Source organism: Camelus bactrianus, chromosome 6 (assembly GCF_048773025.1).
Source record: "Camelus bactrianus isolate YW-2024 breed Bactrian camel chromosome 6, ASM4877302v1, whole genome shotgun sequence".
Classification (NCBI taxonomy): domain Eukaryota; kingdom Metazoa; phylum Chordata; class Mammalia; order Artiodactyla; family Camelidae; genus Camelus; species Camelus bactrianus.
The window spans coordinates 42,098,055-42,119,601 of record NC_133544.1 but is presented as its reverse complement, the minus strand read 5'-3'; the positions used below and the strand labels follow the sequence as shown (position 1 = coordinate 42,119,601).

The 21,547-nt window shown below is 37.9% G+C and overlaps 1 long non-coding RNA gene across 1 annotated transcript in view; it reads left to right on the top strand.

Moving 5' to 3' along the window:
• The window catches only part of LOC105078424 (guanine nucleotide-binding protein G(I)/G(S)/G(O) subunit gamma-2), a 117,310-nt gene that overhangs the window by 6,691 nt on the left and 89,072 nt on the right, over positions 1-21,547 (top strand). The window contains exon 2 of the long non-coding RNA XR_836155.3: positions 9,240-9,280. This is a non-coding gene — a long non-coding RNA (guanine nucleotide-binding protein G(I)/G(S)/G(O) subunit gamma-2). The remainder of the gene's footprint in view (positions 1-9,239; positions 9,281-21,547) is intronic.

Sequence of the window (21,547 nt, the reverse complement as noted above, 5' to 3'; positions counted from 1 at the left end):
TCCATACTACTTTCTCACCTACTGTAAACTTGCACATCAAGCACCACAAACTTGCTGGAACATCCAACCTCCTGAAACTGAGACTCACGTGTCCAAATCAGTGCTCGCCATTGCCTTTCCCATTCAAAACCAGCTCCTCCTGACTCCATGAGTATTAATGACACCCCATTCTCTCTGCCCGTCAATTAGGAAAACTCAGTTTCATTATCTTCTTCACCAAACAAGTTAGAGTCACTTGCATAGTCGTTTGCATTGTCATTGGAAATGGATCTTGACCCCATCTATTCTTCCCCATGTTGGTAGCCAGTGTCTCAGTTCTGGCCCTCTTGACCTCCAGATGGACTTATTTGTTGTTTGTGTTCTTGCCTCTCCCTAGAAGAACCTTCCTGCTTCTCCTTCCACACTTTATCCTTATCATCTTTCTTCTCTGACTACTTAAATTCCATTTGTCCTATAAGGCTCAGTTCGAATGCTGTCTCTTCTATAAAGCCTTCCTGGGGGGTTTATTCCTTCCCCAGTAAATAGCAAGTCTTCACCTCTTCTGACATCTTTTGTTCTTTCCTCACAGCAATTAATGCATTCTAGTGTGGATAATGGCAATCTTCTTTTTTTTAATCTTGTTTTGCAAGCTCTTTGAGGACTGCAGCCACACCCAATGTCATATTTGTCTTCCTTATAGCATGCAAATGCAGCTTGGGTTTTTGTTTGATTTTAATTTCAGTTTTGTTGAGGAAAACTGGCAAATAAAATTGTAAGATATTTAAAGTGAACATCATGGTGATTGGATATATGTATATACTACGAAAGGATTCATTCCTCCCAGCCAGTTAACTAACACATTCATCACCTCACATATTTGTGTTTTTTTGTGTGAGAACATTTGGGTTCACAAATGCAGTTTGTTGATCATTCCTTTATTTAATGAACTTTATTGAGTCACTCATTCTTTGTTGCAGAGTGGGCTCGATATTGTAGGGGCTCATAGACTGCTGAGGAAGCAGACAAATACTGACAAAATTACAATATAGTTAGTCTGTGTGCAAATCTTAACATCTGCAGTGTGCCATGGAACACTCGGATGAACAAAACAAGTCAGTCCTTTGTTTTCTTGGAAATGACATTCTAGAGTTTGGAGAGACTGACCCAGTAAACATAAACCTAGGGTTTTCAGATCTGGCTACACATTAGAAATCACTGAGATGTACTTTGAAAAAAATACCTATGGCACAGCCTCAACCCAGACTAATTAGATCAGAATCAGCCAAGATTGGACCCCACTGACAGAAAAAAATTACAGTACAAGAAAATATTGAGTTGTGATAAGGGCTGAGATGGGTTAAAATAGAAACAGGTTGAAGGACAGAGATTGTGTGCATGCTGGTTTGGGAGCAAGGATTTTACTTTTGTTGGGTCATCCCTGAAGGTCTGTCTGAGGAGATGACATTTGAATTGAGACCTATATTATGGTGGGGAGTTAGCCATGTGACGAACTGCAAGGAGAGAGTTCCTCAGCTCGAGGGAGAGGGTGCAGGTAGCTCTGTGAAATAAGGGTGAGGTGGCATTCCAGAGGAAATGTGGCCTTTCTCACACACCTGCACAAGAATCTATAAAATCTCTTTTCTCTACAGAAGGCAGATTTTCAGTTAAACTAACTAGACTACCAATGCAGAATCCTTTGCTGCTGTTGAGTCCTTGGTCTGGATTGGGTTTTAATTTCGATCAAAATGTGTAAATACACAGTCAATACTCTGTTTGATTATATTTTTCTACACTGCAGCCCATACTACAGGGATTGTTGTCTGAATTAAACACCAATCTTATTGTTTAAAATAACCTTAGGTACTTGGTATGATGTCTTAGATGAATAAAGTAGAGAAAGCCCTTAAATTCTGCCCTTAATTCTGTTTGGGGGAACCAGGGGAAACCTCACAGAAGAGTGATCCAAGCTACATTAGTATCAAGTTCATATTTGGATGAGTGAAGATCAGCAGGTCTCAAGGATCAAGTTGAGAACTAGGTATTTGTTGAGCGTTCTGTTCATGCTGCTGTGTGCTGGATACTTTATACACATCACTGTTTTTCAGTGTTTTTTTAAAAAATAATCCTATGAGATGAGAACTATTTTTCCATCAGGGTGCTTTTGGCTGCTGGTAAAAGAATATCGTACCGAAATGGCTTAAACAGTAGGAAATTTATTCAAGACCTCCTGAAAGGAGGGTAAGTCCAGAGTTACTCAGAACTGAACAGTATTCTTAGCAACCTGAATTCTTTCTCTGCCTATTCTGACATCCTGAGCAGGTTGGTTTAGCCTCTTAGGCCAGCTCCCCTTCCTGTAATTTCAGAATTAGAGGCTGATTTCAGTATCTAGAGGTACAGTGAAGTGGTTCATTTATTCTCATGTACCTCTCTTTAAGGTTACAGAAAAGCCACCCCCAGCAGAATTCACCTTCACAACTCAGATGCCTTACCTATTAGTGGCCAGGCAGACAATGCCGCTGGGATTGGCTAATTTAAGTTTCCTTGTGAGGTCATGGCACAGCCCTGCCTCTCTGAAGAACATGGTCACCAGACCCCAGAAGTAAAGGTCTGGCTTCTATTAGCAAGGAAGAAAGGGTTAATGGTTATCGAGTGGGCCATCAATAGAATCTGCCACTATTATTATTTCCGTCTTACATGTGGAGCTATCAGAAGACTCAGAAGCGTTAAAAAACTTACCAAGATCACACAACTTCTGTTGAACAGTATTTTCAGGCATTCCCTTTTGAGAAAAGCAAACACACACATAGATACACAAACAGAAAACTTGTTTTTGTTGCTCGTGATGACCTAGGTAGACTGAAGAAAGAATCCTGGAAGAAAATACAAAATGGCTGCAGCTAGTCTAAGCAAAGGATAACCTTTGTGACAAGTGATCTCAAAAGAAATTACATCAGGGCCATAAAGCAATAAGGATGGCATTTAATTTAGGCAACCAGCCCTGCATTTCTGCATTGTTAAAATAAATATAGAAATATGAATTAATTAATTAATTAAATTGAGTCTTCCTGACTGGTCATTTAAATCAATTTGATCTAAATAAAATCCACCCTGGACCAAGACATGAGCAAGAAAGGCCAAGGTTCTGTGTATGGTGTCTGTCAGACAGATGAAAGTCTGGTTTTCTCTAGAGAGGTATGCATTTTGTTGATTACAGCACCAGAAGAGAAGAAAAACTAATCTCTGAAATTTCTGATTATGAGTTGTTTTGAAAATAGGATTTCACTTTCCAACTCCAGAGGCAGATGCAGTTCCATTAATGGGGCATTTTCTTTGTGGTTCCTACTTTCCATTCTGGTATTTTTGATTTTGAAGGCTACGTTTGTGAGGCAGGAATAGTGAAAAGGGGAAATTGCTGTGGAGGTGCTGTCATTACAGTGTTTTGACTGCTTGCCTCTAGGTGTATTTTTGTGCATTCTCATCATAAGAGATGAAGTACTCATGGTAGGAATGCCTTTTCTGTAATAACTGATTGAGTGCTTCCTACTCTTATATTTACATTTTTGAACAGGAAAGTAAAAGTTAATTTCTACCCTTTGCCAACATAGCTCTTTTTAAGAAGGGTATTTATCTGATCTGTACAAAACCATATGAGAAAGATTGTGAAAAACTTAAACAGGAAAAAAAATTAACTGTCATTTTAGAGTCTTTCCTTGGAGAATTGAATTTGATCCTTTGCCATTTATTTTAAAACTTCATGAATGATGGTTGTGTTTTGAGAATGTTACTGTATGTAGGCATTTGGCAGGGGAGGTAATTAGGTTTATTTGTTTATTTCTAATTTTTATTTACTTACTTTTTAAAATGGAGGTAGTGGGGATTGAACCCAGGACCTTGTGCATGCTAAGCACGCACTCTGCCACTAAGCTATACTCTCCACTCTGTACATAGGCATTATAGTAATTTCACTAACAGTTTTTTTTCCCCAAAGGAAAGGTTTTCCCCAAAATACTTTGATATTGAACAGTCCCCAGATTTTCTTCTAATTAAACTAATAAAAAATTTAAGAAGGGTGAAAATCTCTAAGCTAAAAAATCATGTTTTTTATTGTAAGTCTTAAAATAATCCTTAAGTATTATAGTGTAGGAAAACAATATTCAAAGGCTTAATACACAGGAGAGCATAGTAGCTAAAGAACATCGATTTGGAATCAGAATGTCTTAGATAGGTTGCTTAAACTTTCTATGCCTCTGTTTTCTTATCTCTAAATTGGGAAATAATGACAATACCTACTTCACAAAATTGTCAGGAGATAATTACATAATGTATGTAAAATGTTTATCAGTTGTCAGTGTTTTGACTTCATTAAGTGACAGTCTCAGGTTTGCACTGTTTAGTAATACATGTGCTTAGTCATAAGTATGTCCTGTTTTCCTTCCCAACTCAGGATAGGCTTGCACTTCTGTGTCTTCTTTAGTTTGGTGTGACTATAAGTCTTGCATTGGCCAGTGAAATGTGAGTGGAAGTGATGTTTGTCACCTCCAGGAAGAAGCATATAAGCACCAGAATGTGAGCACATTCCTTGGCTATTGGCAGTGATGGAAGTGTGGAAACAGTGGCTGAGCTCTTAAGCCTGGGTCTTAGAGTAACGACAACACAGAGATGGTCTCTCCACTGACCTGCAGTGGACACGTAGTGAGAGTGAGGAATGAACTTTTCTGTCTTAAAAGATTTAGGAGGGGCGTGTTTTGTTACCACAGTAAAACCTCACCTATCCTGATTAATACACTCTAGTTATCCCATCAAACTCTAGAGAGAAAATATTATTGGTAACAGCATATAACATGTGTAGCAATTTGGAGATAGTAATTTTTAATGACTATATGTCATTGTGTGTGTATGTGTGCATGTGCTTATTATATGTTGTATTGTAAGTAAGCGAGAGAAGACAGTTTTAAGTTAAAGAGATTTATATTAAAATTTATAATTTAAATTTCTTTTAAAATAAGGTTTGTTTCAGTTTCATACAGAGGGAAATCAACATACCAAAACTACCAGTGTCTATTTTTTTGAAGAGAGTCAATCTGATGCTCAAGTCAGGATTGTGAATTCTCGGCCTGATGTGATCATTACGTCATGGTCACTCTCACTGAGCACTTACCCAGAATGGTGCCTTGAGACCCAAAGCATCTGAGATAAGATGATGTACTAGGCCATGCCCATGGCTTTTGTCTCCAGTAAGAAAATAGTCTTCCCTGAGCACTATTGCAATGTTCAGTTATAAACAATGGTGCTTAGTACATTGAAGATCTTAAATAATATGTATGGATAAACAGATGGGAGTAAGTCCACAATTCTGCCAAATATCTGGACTCTTTCACGTTTCCTTTTAAAAATAAATCCCTTCATTTTAGATCTTATTTCAAAAACATCTTGGTATTAATACTTAACATTTATTCTTTTATAACACTTTATATGTGATGGAACAAATATGCACAGACTTAGGCTATTTTATTTGATATTTTTACTGCTGATTTTATTTCACCTGATTATTTCATTTGGGTCTCTAAAACTACATTATGAAATACTTTTATTATTTAAATTAGGAACAGATTAATTATCTCCAGTGTACAAACTCAAATTAATTTCATTAGTAACCTGAGTTTTAAATTGATTAATCTTGGAGTGTTTAAGGAACCAAGTGGGGTTTTTTTTTTCAACCTTAAGGAGAAGAGCATATTTGATTTGATGACTCTCCATCCCACCAGTCTTGCTAATAGAAGTAAGAAACTTGCAAGAAAACTTTGGATGATTTTATAAACCAGCCAGAAACCTGTGTGTCTGGGGCTTCTGGGGGAACAATCTGTGAGTCATTTTCGAAAAAACAAACACACTTTTAATCACAGTGCATGTTGTTACCATGGTAATCAGGCCTGTGGAGTTGGGTTGCTTATGTTCCTGTAAGAGAGAAACTGAGAATTCAGAGCGATGACTGTCAGCTTCAATTTGACTATTGTGTGAGAGAGTTTAGGGGTTTCTTGAGAACACACTGGCACAGTCATTCCGAGAGGGAAGAGAAGAAACTCTGGCATCCTCCCCTTGTTACTGAATATAAGTTAACCATGTTAATGTTGGGTGTTGTGAGTCACAGGGGAGAAGAGGACCATTTGGCATTCTCTTGGGAAAGAGGGGGGAAAATAGGTCCTTTATCTGATATATAATTACACATAAGTCTCCAAAGTCTCTACCTGGGAAGTGTCTTGTGTGCAGGTGCACAGGGCTTTAATGAGCCTCTGAAAGGTGCCAACTGGCACTGGCATAACATTATTACAGGTTTGAAGGGCCCTCAGTGCATTATTCCAGTAAGGTTTTTGTGAGGCTGTTGTTTCAGATCTGATCCCCAAGTAGACCAAGTCTCTTTTCTCTGTTTTATGGAGTAGACAGGACCCCTTTATCTTGGACAGTTATCTTATAATACAGGGCCATGGGTCACAGAGGAGACCAGGGAGGTTATGTGAGCTTTGCCAAATCTGTCACCACTCCAGGGGAAGGTAAATCAAAGCCTACACTTGGCTGATGGACAGTCAACAGATTTATTAGGCCAATGGGATTACTAAAGAGTGATTCATTTTGATTCTATATGGAGAACAAGCAACACCCTTAAATTAAAGGCATGAGTTAGTGCATATACAAAACTGGTTTTTAAGACTTTAAAAATTTAAGAAGTCTAGGTATTCTCTTAAATGGATAATTGTAATACACTGACTAGAGTTTATTGGGGTTTTTTTTAAGAGTATTCCTATTGCAGATTTTATAGGAAAAGTTATACAACTTTTCCTTATTAAAAGTATTTTTCAAAAGGTGAGAAATAAAGTGCTGTGGGGTGAGATTAAATGGTCATGCAAACACAGGGAGTTTTGTGTGATCTGTATCCTGACGTATGGTGTAATACCTACCCAAAACTGTAGATTTCATTTTTCCTCTCATATGTGGGAAGAAGGCTCATGTTACCCAAACTTCATTCTAAGCTGTCTTAATTTTTTTTAAGATCAGTAAACGGTGCTTAACTTCAGTTTCTGATGATGAAAGTCATTCATGGTGATCATTGAAAATTTGCAAAATACTTAGTGTAGAGAAAAACTAAGACTGACCCCTTCCATTAATTAGGTTGTTGGTTGAACTGCATGTAACTGAGACCTGATTTCACAGGAGTGACAGAAGTTAGAAGTTATTTCTCTTTCATGTAACAGTACAGAGACGGGTGGTCCAGGGCTGATAAACTAGCTCTCCTCCACAAGATCATCTAGGGACCCAGGCTCCTTCTATCTTGTTGTTCCATCATTCCTAGCATGTTTCCCTTGCTTTATGGTCTAAGGCGGATTTTTGCCATGAGTAATTAGCAGCAGGGGAGGAAGTTGAAAAGGGGAGGGCATGACCCCGAAGTTGCCCCGATCACTTTTGCAGCCACCCCTTGAACTCTGTCACATGGCCACACACCTAGTGACAAGGGAGGCTGGGAAAAGCAGTTTTCCTTGACTTGTATGTGCCTAGCTTAGAATTCTATTACAAGCATGGAAGAAGAAGAAGAAAAGCAGACATTGGGGCATATCTAGCCACTTCTGTTACTTCCACTTTCTGTACAAAAGGAATAATACACTTTTTACATTTTGAGGTATCTTCTTCCAGTCTTTTTTCCTAGAAAAGTGTATACCAGGAAGATATTATGTATAGCATTTAGTAGAAAATATTATGTGATATATTTGAAGAATACGACATGAAATATTACAGAAAGTATACTGGAAGAATATCATAAATCTAAATATATAGATATTAGGAAATTAGCTGAGATCCTACTGTGTGTATAATTTTGTATTCTCTTTTCACATAACTTTATTCTGTGTGTATTTTTCCTCATCATTTAAATTTTTTTGTATTTATTATTTCAAAGTGCCATCGTGTGGACTTTTTCTGTTTTACTTAGTAGGTTGTGTTATTGATATTTAGACTGCTTCTAACACATTGGCAATAATTCCTTGTCTATATTCTGCATCTTGGGGGGTAAAGTCAAGAAGTGACATCACTAACACTATGGATGAGAACATTCCAGAAAGGCTGGGCCGATTTGTGCTCTCACAATAATGTATGAGAGTGCTGGGCTCAGAGCACCCTTCAAGGCTTATTTTGCAAGTCCCACTAATCATTGTTATTCCTAGGGTTTATTCTCTGAAAATAGGTTGTTTTTTGCCCTTGGCTTGTTTTTTTTTTTTTTTTTTTTTCCCCTTTGCTGTCATTAATCATGAGATAATGGTTTTCTAATAACGTTGTCTCATTTAAAAACATATGGTCCCTTATAGTCATCTGGGAACATAATCAGTTTGGTTGAGATTTCAGCGCCCACGCCAGCCTTAAGCACTGGGCGATCTCCAGAGACACCAATGTTCTTTTGGTCTTAGGACCCAATATGAGTTTGATTTCTACCTTCAGTCTTAATATTCTAAATGCCAGGTACATCTTAGTTCTGAGATACAACAAATAGAAGTGGTAAAGCACTACCCGAGGCTTGGGCAATTCCCTTTGAGCTGGGTGCTAGGTATCTTTTCAGGAGAAAAGAAGCTTCTCTGCATTGGAACTTTCTCAGATATGAACCACACTCATGCTAGGCAAAAACAGGCCAACTCTACTCCACATCCTCAGAGGTCATTAGCTGCTAGGGGTGTAGGTGTGTCCAGCTTTGGATGCTAAAGATGTTTTTTAATCATTAACTTGTGCCATCTACCCTCTTAAAGGGCTAGATGCACACAAATGGAACTCCAGCTCTTTCCCTAACACCTGGAACAAGAGCACATCTGCTACTTTGGTCCTGCTGGGAGCTAAGTGAGTTAGGTCAGGAGGAAGGCTTGTTCGTATTCAACTCACCAGTTCACAGCCTCTGTTACCAAGAAATCTGCCCGCTGTAACACATTCCCAAGCCGACTTTGTGTTGTCATGTTTTCTTGTCGGCTAGGGGACACAGACACAAAGGAAGGGACTCCTGTTTTCACAAATCTTGTTTCTTCAAAGAAAAAGAGTTAACAAAAATGTCTGTTTCTTGACTCAGAAATGTGAACCTGCGAGCTCCTCTGCCCTTAGAGCTACTCAGCCATCACCACCAAACCCTGTTTTCAGAAACATTTATTTGCTTTTTCAGCTTTTGTGTATCATGCTATTTCTCCCTCCACCTTTTTTTTTTTTTAAATACATTTTCTTCTCTGCTTTCTCAACAGCCAGATCTGCCAGTGAGCCTCCGGCTTTGGAAACTGAAGAGGTAAGAATTCTGAAATACTTTTTTCTAGGATGTTGAATCTAACCAGAACGTTAAGAGGAAAAAAATTTTAAGTAATCCTATAGATGAAAGCGTTGTGAATGTGAAATTGATCAAAAGGAAACATTCATAATCTTTAGCAATAATGATACAACTTTAAAATTTAAAGGTGAAAAAAAGGCTCTCCTTGAGGATAGTTAAAATCAGATTTATCACCCAGATTTCCCCCATGTTCTTCTGAAAACCTGAGTTTGGAGAGCCTTTGAGGTCATCGCCTTAACAGAATGTATCCTTATAGCACCAAACATTATTGATTGTTTGTGGTATAAGACAGATGTCAGAGCAGATTAGGGCAGAGAAGGATAAACCCTGTCGTTAACAGATTGATTGTAGACATTGAAAGGGCTATTCCAGCAGCAACAACAATAACCTTAAAATTCAATTTGATATTAGTTGGGCTTCTTGAAGAAGCTGAATTGGCTTTTGAAAATGGCTAAAGCTATGTGAATCTGGTTGTAGATTTGAAAGTTCACTGTATGGCTGAGACAGGTGATAATGTGTTTGCTCTACCCAACCATGGTACACAGTTTCCTCTAGTCAGTGATGTGGATTTCCACCCCTATTTTAAAATGTAACTTCATTTTGATATATTTCAAGCATATACCAAAATAGAGAGGATAATATAATGAACTTCCATATCCCTGTCACTCACTTTCAACAGTTATCAACTCATGACCAGTATTGTTTCACTTATAGCCCTACCTGCTTCTCTCCTTTCCGCACTGGATTATATGACAGTGGCTTGAATTTACCACTGAATTTTAAACTTTTTTGAATTATAGTACAGTCAGTTTACAATGTTGTGTCAATTTCTGTTGTACAACATAATGTTTCAGTCATCCATATAAATACATATATTTGTTAATTATTCATTTACCTAACTATTTAGTGGCTACAGCAAAATGCAAATAAAATATAAAACCTACTTTTAACCTAACTTAGTTTACTGAAGCTAGCCATTCATTCATTTACTCATTCAACAAGTATTTAGTATTTACTTGAGTCAGAACCTTCTTAGGAGAAAAAGTAAAGCAAGACTAGTGGAAAGGAGACTAGTAGATGCTTTGGGTTTGGAAGTGATGGGCTGAATATGGGAGAACTGATGGAATTGCTTATTAAAGATGAGAAGTGAAGGAGTGGAGGACATCTAGAAAAACCCCCAGCCATCTCTTTTGGGAGAGCTACAGATACAGGAAGAGAGGAACAGATACAAATCTATGGAGTGGCCACAAAGGTGGATATGTCCAGTAGGCTGCTCATGGTTGGGTAGAGAGCAGTGGTTCTTCATCCTGAATGCATCAGAATCTCCAGGGAAGTGTTTAAAAACATTGATATGTAGACCCTACCCAGGTCAGTTGAACCAGAATCTCTGGGGGATGGGTCTGAATATCTACAGTTTTTAAGAGCTCCCCAGGTGATTATAATGTGTAGTCAGGGTTGAGACTCTCTGGTCTAGTTATTATTAGAAGGAAGGCATATGTGCATATGTGTGTGTGCTTTTAAGACCATGTATAGCTTTTGCTACCCCTTAATGAGGTTCTTTTGGAGTTAAGGACTTACTATCTTTCAGGTAAGGGCTGAAACATCCCTATGTTCTACCAAATATTATTAATAATGAAGACTGTTTTATAAGTATTTCAAGTTCCCTGTCTGATGTTGGTGTTGATATCTTTCATACTGATGAATGTCCTTAAATGTTTCAAATCAATCCAAGCAGAGTTTCTCAATGGGGGTTGCTGGTGTGTTGAATGGGGCAGTTCTTCCTTGTATTCTTTGGTATCCCTGTCCTTGGCTCACAGAAGGCCAGTGGTATCTTCCAGCCATTGTGACATCCAGGGCGCCCAAAGGACACATTGAGAACTACTGTGTCTTTACACACCTTTAAAGAGGTTATTTGTTGTTTTCACACTTACCTACAAGCATTTTTGCTTCTTGCAAAATTACTGGTTTCAGTTATGCAAAGTAGTTCCTTACGTAAGTGGTCTCTGTGCTGACAAACTAAAGAAAGAAACTAAACAAAATAGACATGTAAAAGGAAATATTGTTTTGCACTCTTGGAGGGATTTTGAATATATTTGCTCTAGCACCAAATCTATTTTTTGTCTGTACAGAGAAGCAAATTAAACACTAGGTAAAAAATGGTCAAGTACTGGGATTTAAAGCAAAATACTGCTAAGGCATTATGCAAATTGAACGGCAGTGATGAAGGGTGTATTTGTTTCCTGTTTGCTGCTGTAACAAATTATCACAAACTTCGTGATTTAAAAAGATACAAATAGGTTATCTTACAGTCCTACAGGTTAGGTTCTGTAGGGATCTCACTGGCCTAAAGGCAAAGTGTTGACAGAGCTGTGTTCCTTTCTGGAGGGTCTAAGGGAGAATTCTAGAGTCCCCCTTCCTCCATTGCCAGAGCCAATAGCATTGCATCTCTGTGTTTCTTTCTTCCATAGTCATACCTCTTAACTCTAAGCTCAACCAGGAAAGGTTCTTTGACTTTAAGGACTCATGTAATAAGATTTGGCACACCTAGATAATCCAAGATACCCTCCACATACCAAAGTGCTTAATTTAATCACACATTCAAAGTCCCTTTTTCTGTGTAAGGTTATATATTCACAGGTTCCAGGGATGAGGACATGGACCTATTTGGGGGTTTTTATGCTGCCTACTACAAAGTAAAATAGATGAATTGTTCAGAATGGTAGATATGCCTTGGGTAGCAGAGATAGGATTATCCCATATTTCATTGTATAGTGTTGAGAAGGGTCAGGGTTCCCAAGTTGATGAAGCAAGTTCTTGTCTTGACTCTGCAAATCCTGTTTTGTAGATACAGGCACTGAAGGCTTTTCGTTGTCTTGGAGTATTTGGCATTGGATCAAGGGGACAGGTTGAAGTCCAAGGGCTCCTTTCTTGGCCAGACTTTCTGGTACTATGGGTGTGGCCTCTGGAGAGTGTGCTGCTTTTGGCATTTCTCCAACTCTGGAGAGTTTGCCTACAATGTGCAGGTTCCCAGGTCTTCGAATAGCACCAAAGAAATGTGAGATTTTTATTTTATGCCATTATGGCTGCCTGTCACATTATGCTTTATTTATTACGCTCTAAAATGTGGAAATTGGGGGGAAAATAGCATAATATTTTAGAACTTTACTGTAGTGGCATTTATTATAGCTAATTTCTAAGTATGGTTTAATTTCTGGCATCCATTAGATAGGTCATCCCCACAAAGTAAGCAACCACTGCTTGCTTGCCTAGAGAGTGAAACGGATCACTGGGTTATTTTTTTTTAAAAACCATCTCTGGAGTAGAATATAGCCATTTTTGATGGAGATTTTGAGTTTTGCAGCTATTTTTGCATCAAGTCCCCCTTCTGTCCACTTTTTAGACACTTCAGTAATGCAGATCTGAGTGCCAAACTTCAGGCTAGCAGTAGAGTCACAAACCGTCCTGATTTGTCCAAAACTAAGGAGTTTTCTGGCATCTAGGAACTTCAGTACTAAAACTGCTGGAGTTCCGGGCAATTTGGGACCGTTGGTCTCCTAGATGTCTAAAAGCAGCTCCAGTGGAAAGGGACTGTTATACTGATGAATTATGAAGATAGAGATTAAATAACGACAATAACCCCCAGGGTTTGGGTTGAAGATAAGGGTGAACCTAACCCTTGGAAAATCTGTATCCACATATACATGTTTATCTAAAATCAACTTAGAAGAACCAGCGACATTTATGGAGTGTTGGATTTCACAGCCCGCCCTTTCAGTTCTCCAGCGTTATCCACACACTTCTACGTGATGCCTGTGATGACCGCAGCTTTGGTGGCTTTCTTATTGAGGTGACCATAGGATATGATTGAATCTTTTTCAGCATGTGAGCATGTATGGAAATTATAAAACCCAAGTTTGCCCAAGCCCCATGGAGCTCTCTTAGCTTGAATCCTGCCTTTTGTATAACAAAAGAGAACTATTCCCCCCTAAGAGATAGCATGGAATATTCAGAAATAGATAAAAAGTATTAGGAAGACTATCTTGAATGCCCTAGGGGAGGGGATTAGGGTGGAGTCTTATCCAGCTCTAAGAACTTGGTACTTCCTGACTCCCAGTGGTAGAGGGTGAGCTTCTTACCCTGATGTAAGTTAAGTAGCCCCTTCTTCCCCGTTTCCCTAATACCCTCCTTGTCCTCACCTGTAACACAGCCAGCCTGAAAATATGAAATACTGAAAGCCCTCATTTCGTACATTTCTGTGACCTTTATTTGGAGATTTTTATTCTCTAAGCCACTGGGACAAAGAGGACTGTAAGTATTCTTGAAAGAGGAATACATTAGCTTCCCCAGAATAGGCTTTGACTTTTAGGAGCTGGTGGTCTTTTTTTTTTTTTTTTTTTTTATAATGTATTTACTTGTTTCCTATCTTCCAAACTGTTCTAGTTGGCAGGTACAAGGAATTCTCTTTCAATTCTTTTTTTTCTTTGCAAAAAAAAGATTGAACACTGTCAGTCATGGAGATAGGATCTGGGTTTCTGATAAGTATAGGTCTCGGATAGAATTGTGAGTTTTTCTGATATTCTTCTCAATCGCTTTCTGGCGTTCCTTCCTTCTCGGACTCTCATTCCTGGATTCATCTTGTTAAGACTAGTCTCCTTTCAGGTTTGAACCTCTGCTGGATTTTTTGGGAAACAAATAAGTTCCAGAAGAAATAAAAGCAGATGGAATCCTTATGCTGTCTTTTAAACTCAGATTCTTTCATTTCTTTCCAAAGAGAAATTACAGAGTAAATGTAAATAGGAGATCCAGATGATCCCAACTACTCTGGGTGCAGGGTTTCTTTGGGGGTAACAGGAATGTCTTGGAACTCAATAGACATGATGACTGCACAGCATCATGAATGTACTAAATGCTGTTGGATTGTACACTTTAAAATGCTTCATGGTTAATGATACGTTTTGTGAATTTTACCTCAAAAAAAAATTGATTGAACTTCAAGAGAAAGAAAAAAATGAAAAGACTGTTTCTCCCTATCCTCAAATTCTGGAAGAAGTCTCATCCATTTTAATGCACTCATGTTAAATTTCTAGACCGAAATTGTTGTTCTATATTGTCCCATTCCTGAGAAAAAAAAAAATTAGGACTTAAAGTGTCTGCCAGGCAGAACTAATGAGGAAATTCTCAAGGAGATGAAAGAGGAACGTCTCTGAGTGTTAAGACACTAGTTGTTCATTATTAAGATGCATAGTTTTTGTTATTAGATTAGAGACTGGCCTATAATTTGCAAAGTTGATCTCAATTAAAAAAATTTTTTTTTAAGTTTAATGATTTTAAAACACTGGACTTTTTTCCACCTCTCATGGGATAGAAGTTGTAGCAACTACGTTGGAAACTTTTTTAATATCCTGTACTAGCAGATCGCAATGGGTATGATAAAATGGAGAGAGTTCAGATGTCATAACTTTAGTGAAATGTGACCGTGGTAACAAATTTCATATATAGAAAGATCTTTTATTACACTGTCTCCTTAGATACCCCCAAGGACTGCCATCTGATCAAAGTCCGATGGACACTTATTTTCAGGGATGTCTGTGTAGGAGTTCACACACAGTACTTGGTTTAATGGTGAAACTTTGAGGTTTTTAATTCCTTCTAGATTTAGAGACATCTTTTTTGACCTTTTGCAGGGATGTAACTAGGCAACCATTATAGCACTTAGCCAGTGCCCAGCATTCAAACCTTGTAGCTGTTGCGGCGTTTTTTAAAAATGCTATTTAAATCTGTCATTTAGCTTTGGCATATGCTGCCGTGTAACCTTTAATTTCTTAGAAAATGTCGTGCGAACCCCCAGCTGTAACATAAAATGGTTCCTAGAAGCCTAGCATCCTCTGATGTTAATGAATGTGCTTATGAGAACAGCAGCAACAGAGCTGAGCGTCATCCAGATGTACTGTGCTTTATAACTGGAGGCTAAGAAGGGGGTTTCAGTTTTGGTGTTTGAAAGTGGAAGAGTTTAAAACTGTATCCTCAGCAGTTGGTGATGTGCATTCCTCACAGTATGACTAATGGAAAACATACATTCACAGAGATGAAAGCTGGCTTTTATTCTAGTGAAGTTGATTTTACTCTGCCAGATAGGTGGTAATTAGAAATACCTAGTTTGATCAATGAGCAAGAATGTATTGAAAGCTTTTTATGTGTCAGACACTATACTAGGTATATACTATTTTTCTTTTCTGCGATAACCAAGCTTTTAATTTTTTTAATTATGAAAGGAATATATGTGTAAGATTTTTTGGAAAATTCAAGTGGTAGACACAGGAATAAATGAAAAAGAGAGTTTCTTTCCAAACACCAACTTCTAGCCTACTCCCTGGGGATAACCACTGTTAATAGTTTCTTGTGGGTCTTCCGGAAATTTTCCATCTCCTGATTAATCTGTATTGAAAAGGTGAGTGTGGTAAGTCCCATTAAACCATCTGTTCTTAAACTTCTCTTCTGGACTGAATCTTTTCATTTTGTGACACCATTTGATGCTTCTTTTTGAACTATACTTTTTAAAATGGAAAGAGTAAAAATGTCAGAACCAAAGTGATTCTAACTGAGAGTGGTAGGGAGGATTACAGCTGAAGAATGTTAATGTGTAATTCTAGCCTCTGTAAGATTTACATACAGAATTTTAGTAATAAACCTTAAGGCAGTTCTTGATAATTTTCAAAGTCATCTGGAGTACGTTATCTCCCTTTTATCCTTCTGATGACCCTGTGATGCAGAAATTGTTTACTTTATTTTACAAAGGAGGAAACTGTGTTCCCAGAGGTTAAGTAACTGGCCCAGGAACACAGCTGACAAGGGACAGGCTCAGGATGAGAATCTGAGTCTTTTCAAGTTTTAGTCTTGAACCAGACCACACTGGTGACTGTGTAGAAAAGAGGGGCACGGTAACACCTTTGTGGTCCCGGTAGTGACAGGCTGGAAGTTCAGGGGAGAGGGTTGGGCTTGCTGTCTGTTTCAGTTATGAAGTCGTTCTAATTCTGCTCCTTGGGCAAGTGGTTTAATGCAGTACGTACACCCTCCTCACGGTTTCCTCACTGGCTATGTCTATTCCTTGTCTATGTTTTGTTTGTTTTGGTAGTACTGGCCAGAGGAAAGCCATAGTATTTCATTCTCATGCTATAGGAGTTGGTTTGAAGAGTGGACATGCAACCCAGCAAAGGCCAATAGATTCTTTCTCTGGAATTTTCCAACTCAAGTTGAGGGAGGAGAGGTCCCATCCTTTCTAGTCTTAGCTTAGTAAGAATCATGTAAGACCATATTTCAGTCTGCTGAGAGAGTAAAGTCTCATGCACAGAGGGGAAGCAAAAGAGAGAGAGAAGGAAAGAGAGAGCCCATTAACAACTGGCGTCCATCGATCCAGTTGATGTGAGCCAATATACTTCCCTTGTTTACCTAACCTTGTTCAAGTTGCTACTAAAAGAATTCTGTCTGATACCTTTGGGCTTTCGTTTCCACAGATGTAAAATGGGGGTTATAATATTTGCCCAGAACTGCAGTACAGATCAGTTGAGATCAGGAAAGCAGTTTGTAAATTGTAAAATGCTGTACAAATGCAAGATGGTATTATTCATTGATACGCTGCATTGAGCCAGGAAGAGCTGAAAGAATGAAATTACCACTCATTGGGAAAATAAGAAGTGAGAGCTTTGTAAGAGCCATCTGGTGTTATGCAGAAGTAAAGGAAAGCTGCCAGTGTCCCCGGATTTTCTTTTGGTATCCCCTTTCAAATACTCTAAGTTCTAATAGATACCCACAACAAACACAGGGATAGATCTTACCTCGCTGGCTCGGGTTAATTCAAGGAATTCCTTTTTTTCTGTCGCCTGTCCTAATCTATAGCAAACAGACACACACAGTAACACAGACTAAGCCAACATTAACAAAGCATCATATTAATAGTTCAACATTTTAGGTTTTTCCTTTAAAAGAGCTTTACAGATTTGTGCTGAATGACATTTTGGCTTCATCAAAGAAAATCAACCTTAAAGTAGCTCTTCTAGTTCTCATGTGTCCTTTGGGAATGATACAGCTGAGGTGATTCTGGGGGTGGGAGGCTAGTTGTTTTGGGCTTAGATGTGATCAAGATCCGTCTTTTATCTTAGTGGACTTACATCTTTGATATAAACTCTAACTCATCAAAATCTGCTTGAGATTCTGTCTTGTGCATGACACAGGGAGCACCGCTTCACTTCTGCAGCATTTTTCACTATAAATGACAAGGCCTCTCAATGAAAGAAAACAGATGGCACCTCTGAAATCTGTTCTTTTTCTTAGAGTTGCCATTTAGGCAGTTTTTTTTTTTTTTTTAAATTGAAGTATAGTTGATTTACAGTGCTGTGCTGGTTTCTGGTGCAGAGCATACTGTTTCAGTTATACACACACACATATAGGTTCTTTTTCATTGTAGGCTATTACAAACTATTGAGTAAAGCTCCCTGTGCTGTACAGTAGGAACTTGTTGTTTATATTTAGGCAGTTTTTATCGTAGCAAACATCCCTTTCTTTATATTTAATCATTAGAACCAAAAAAAAAAAAAAAGTAGTTTACAGCCTCAGTCTAAGTAGAATAGCATATGCAAAAAGGCCAAAGTCTCCATGGAAATATGATTTGTAAGCATAAAGAAGCATGATGTAGCAAGCTGAATGTTTCACATCTCTCAGTTTTAAAAATCTGAGAAATATATCCGCTGCCTTCTTGCAAATCTTGCAAATCTATGTGAATATAGATTGCACATTTGAAATGTCTTTGCCTTACAAAATCGCCAATGCAGGAAGGTATTGAATCGGTGCTGTTTGACCACACCCCTCCATACCTCACCTTACCACTCTTTTATCTTTGTCTGGGCTTAATATCAACCCTGTGAATGTCAGTGTTTTCAAAAAAAATTGAGGACATGGGGTAAGTTCATTTTCTGAACAAGCATACTATTAGCCCTCAGAAAATGTCAGCTGTGCTGGAAACAATTGTCATCCTCCAGTCAATTAATTTTAAGAGAGTTTAATAAAGAGGATATTTACAAGGATGTGGGCAGAGTATAGGGAAACCCAGGGGAGAGTGTGCTTCTTCAGGGCTCCTTTACCACCCATCGACCTGAAGGGATGAGGACTGAGAGGAGAGGGCCCTCCTGAGTGGAGCTGTGGCTCCAGGAAAGTGGTGTAGCCAGATTATAATGACCCTGCAGGCAGGGATACCGGGAAACATATCCTGAAATGATTATTCTGTCTCCTGTCTTTTTGTGCTCCCCATTGACCCATCCCAACTGGAAGAAAGAACAAGGCAGCCTGCTGCTGAGTCCAAATTTTAGTCTCCGAGGATGGAGGATGGGTTTGGAGGAGCAAATGGAGAATATCCAACACTGTTAACCTTCATGAAAGTCTTGCATGAAAAAAATAACACCTCTCTCTCCCCCAAATCTAGCTCTCACCAAAAAAATTATTTTAACCAACTTTCACTTTTTCATTAATATTATTTAATCAAGTTTATAGCCCATGTTCAAATGGGCCCAGATTCAATTGATAGTATTTGGACAGAGTTTGTGTGGTGAAGGATCTGGAGGAGGTACTGAGGTGAGAAAACCCACCTTGTGCCTGACCTGTTCAGAGAAGGCACGGCAACCTCAACTTAAAGTTCAAGTTTAGGGAAAGAGGTGTTAAAAAAAGTAGGTAGACACCTCAGAGCAACTCTGACTAGTCCAACTTCCTGGGACTCCCATAATCAAAGGAGTGACTGTTGTCCCTAAAAAGTATAAGATCCACTCCCAGTGGGTTGAGTAGCCAGTTGTTGGTTTTGTCCAACTTGCTTTTAATCTCAGATGAATTATTTTCACTCCTTTGACCTAGGGGCCAGGCTTACTTGCCTCAATCTAATCCAGATTAACCACTCTGATCCACTGAGAATGAATAAATCAACTGAATCAGATAAATCCCCATAATTAGAGAGGCATTTGTGACAGCATAGCATGATAGGCTAAAGAAAACAAAATTGGAATACCACCCTAAAACATAAGCCTCTTCTGTGGACTAGAAAATTCCCTAAATTGGGAAATGGGACCCAAGGATTTCAGAAAAAAAAGTTTGGTCTATATATAACAGGAACTGTGAGAGGCAATGTGTTGTAGTGAAAAAAGCACGGACCTTGGGGTTAAGAATAAGAGATTTGGTGGGGGTGGGGGGCGGGTTGTAGCTCAGTGGTAGCTTAGCATGCACGAGGCCCTTGGTTCAATCCCCAATATCTCCATTAAAAAAAAGAAGAAGAAGACGAGATCTCAGCCTAATACCAGCAGTGACCACCTTAGGAAATTACTGTACTTTCTGAATTCAAATTTCCTTGTGTGTAAAATGAGAATAATTTAACTTGTTATAAAACTAATTGAGACCATATATGCAGTGTTTTCCACACCTTCAAACACTTTTTGGGGAGGTATACTCACTTTTTTAAAAGCACTGTTTCTAAACAGCTTTATTGAGGTATAATTGACATTCAGTAAATGATACACATTTAAAGTTGATGATTATTGGCTGCATACATCCATGAAATAATCACTACAATCAAAATAATATATCCATCCAAAAGTTTCCTGGTGCTCAATAGCGATCTCTCCTTCCCCTTCCCCATCCTCAGGTGCCCCCGGTCTGCTTTCTGTCACTCTAGAAGCATCTGTATTTTCTAGAGTTTTATGTAATGCAGTTACATATCATGTGTTCATTTTTGTCTGGCTTCTTATGCTCTGCATAAGTACATGGTGACACGTCCATGTTTTATGTATCAATAATTTATTCCTTTTATTACCGAGTAGTATTCTAGTATATTGGTATACCACAATTTGTTTATCGGCTCGCCTATTGGAGGATATTACTCATTATGTTTTAATTCTGTTTCCCTTCTTCTTTCTTTATTAATGGTATAAGAAAAAAATTTCTTCTACCCCATGTTACCACAGCTAACATTTCTATTAACATTCTCTAGGAGTAACGTGGTCTACAGGAATTGGGTATAAATGTGGGTTTCACAGTAGCTGTCTTTATTAATCCCTGGTTGGGTTGAGTTCTGAGCTGAAGGCCAGTTTCTTCTTCTTCCAAGGCTTTCTTTTGTTCATTATCATAAATAAGCAACCCAAATGTCCATCAGCTGGCTAATGGATAAAATTATGGTATATCTATACACTGGAATATTATTTGCCATAAAAAGGAAGTACTGATTCATATCATGACATGGATGAACCTTGAAAACATTTTGCTAAGTGAAAGAAACCAGACACAACAGGCTATGTGATATATGGTTCCATTTATTGCAATGCCCCAAATAGGCAAATCTATAGAGACAGTAGATTCATGATTGCAGGAGCTGGGGGGTGGGGATGAAGTTGGAGGAGGGGAGTGACTGCTAATGGGTACTGGTTTTCTTTTTGGGGCGATGACAATGTTCTGGAATTTGGAGTGGTGATAGATGCACAAGTTTGGATTTTCTAAAAACTCACTGGATTGTGCATACTTTAAAAAGGTAAATTTTTTTTTGTTGAAGTACAGTCAGTTACAGTGTGTCAATTTCTGGTGTACAGCACAATGTCCCAGTCATGCATATATATTCATATATTCATTTTCATATTCTTTTTCATTAAAGGTTATTACAAGATATTGAATATAGTTCCCTGTGCTATACATAAGAATTTTTTAAATCTATTTTTCATATATAGTGGCTAACATTTGCAAATCTCAGATTCTAGTTTTACTGAACTATAATGCACATACCATAAAATTTTACCCTTTTATTTAGGCAGTGGTATATTTATATTTATGTATATATTTATATGTATATAAATTAAAATATATATTAATATATAAAATTTAAAATATACAAATAAAATATATTTATATATAAAAATATATATTTATATATAATTATATATTTATAAATAAAACATATTTATATATTTATACATAAAATATTAAAATATAGAAATAAAATATAATAAAATATATTTATATATGTAAATATAAATATGCCATTGTATAAATAAAAGGGTAAAATTTTATGGTATGCATTATAGTTCAATAAAGCTTTTATTCAAAAAAGAAAGCAATCTGTGAAACTTTGCTCAGGGAAAAACATTCAAGAACAGCAATTAATTTAATTTCCCATTTTTTGTTTGCTAAAGGGAGAACTCAAAGCTGTTT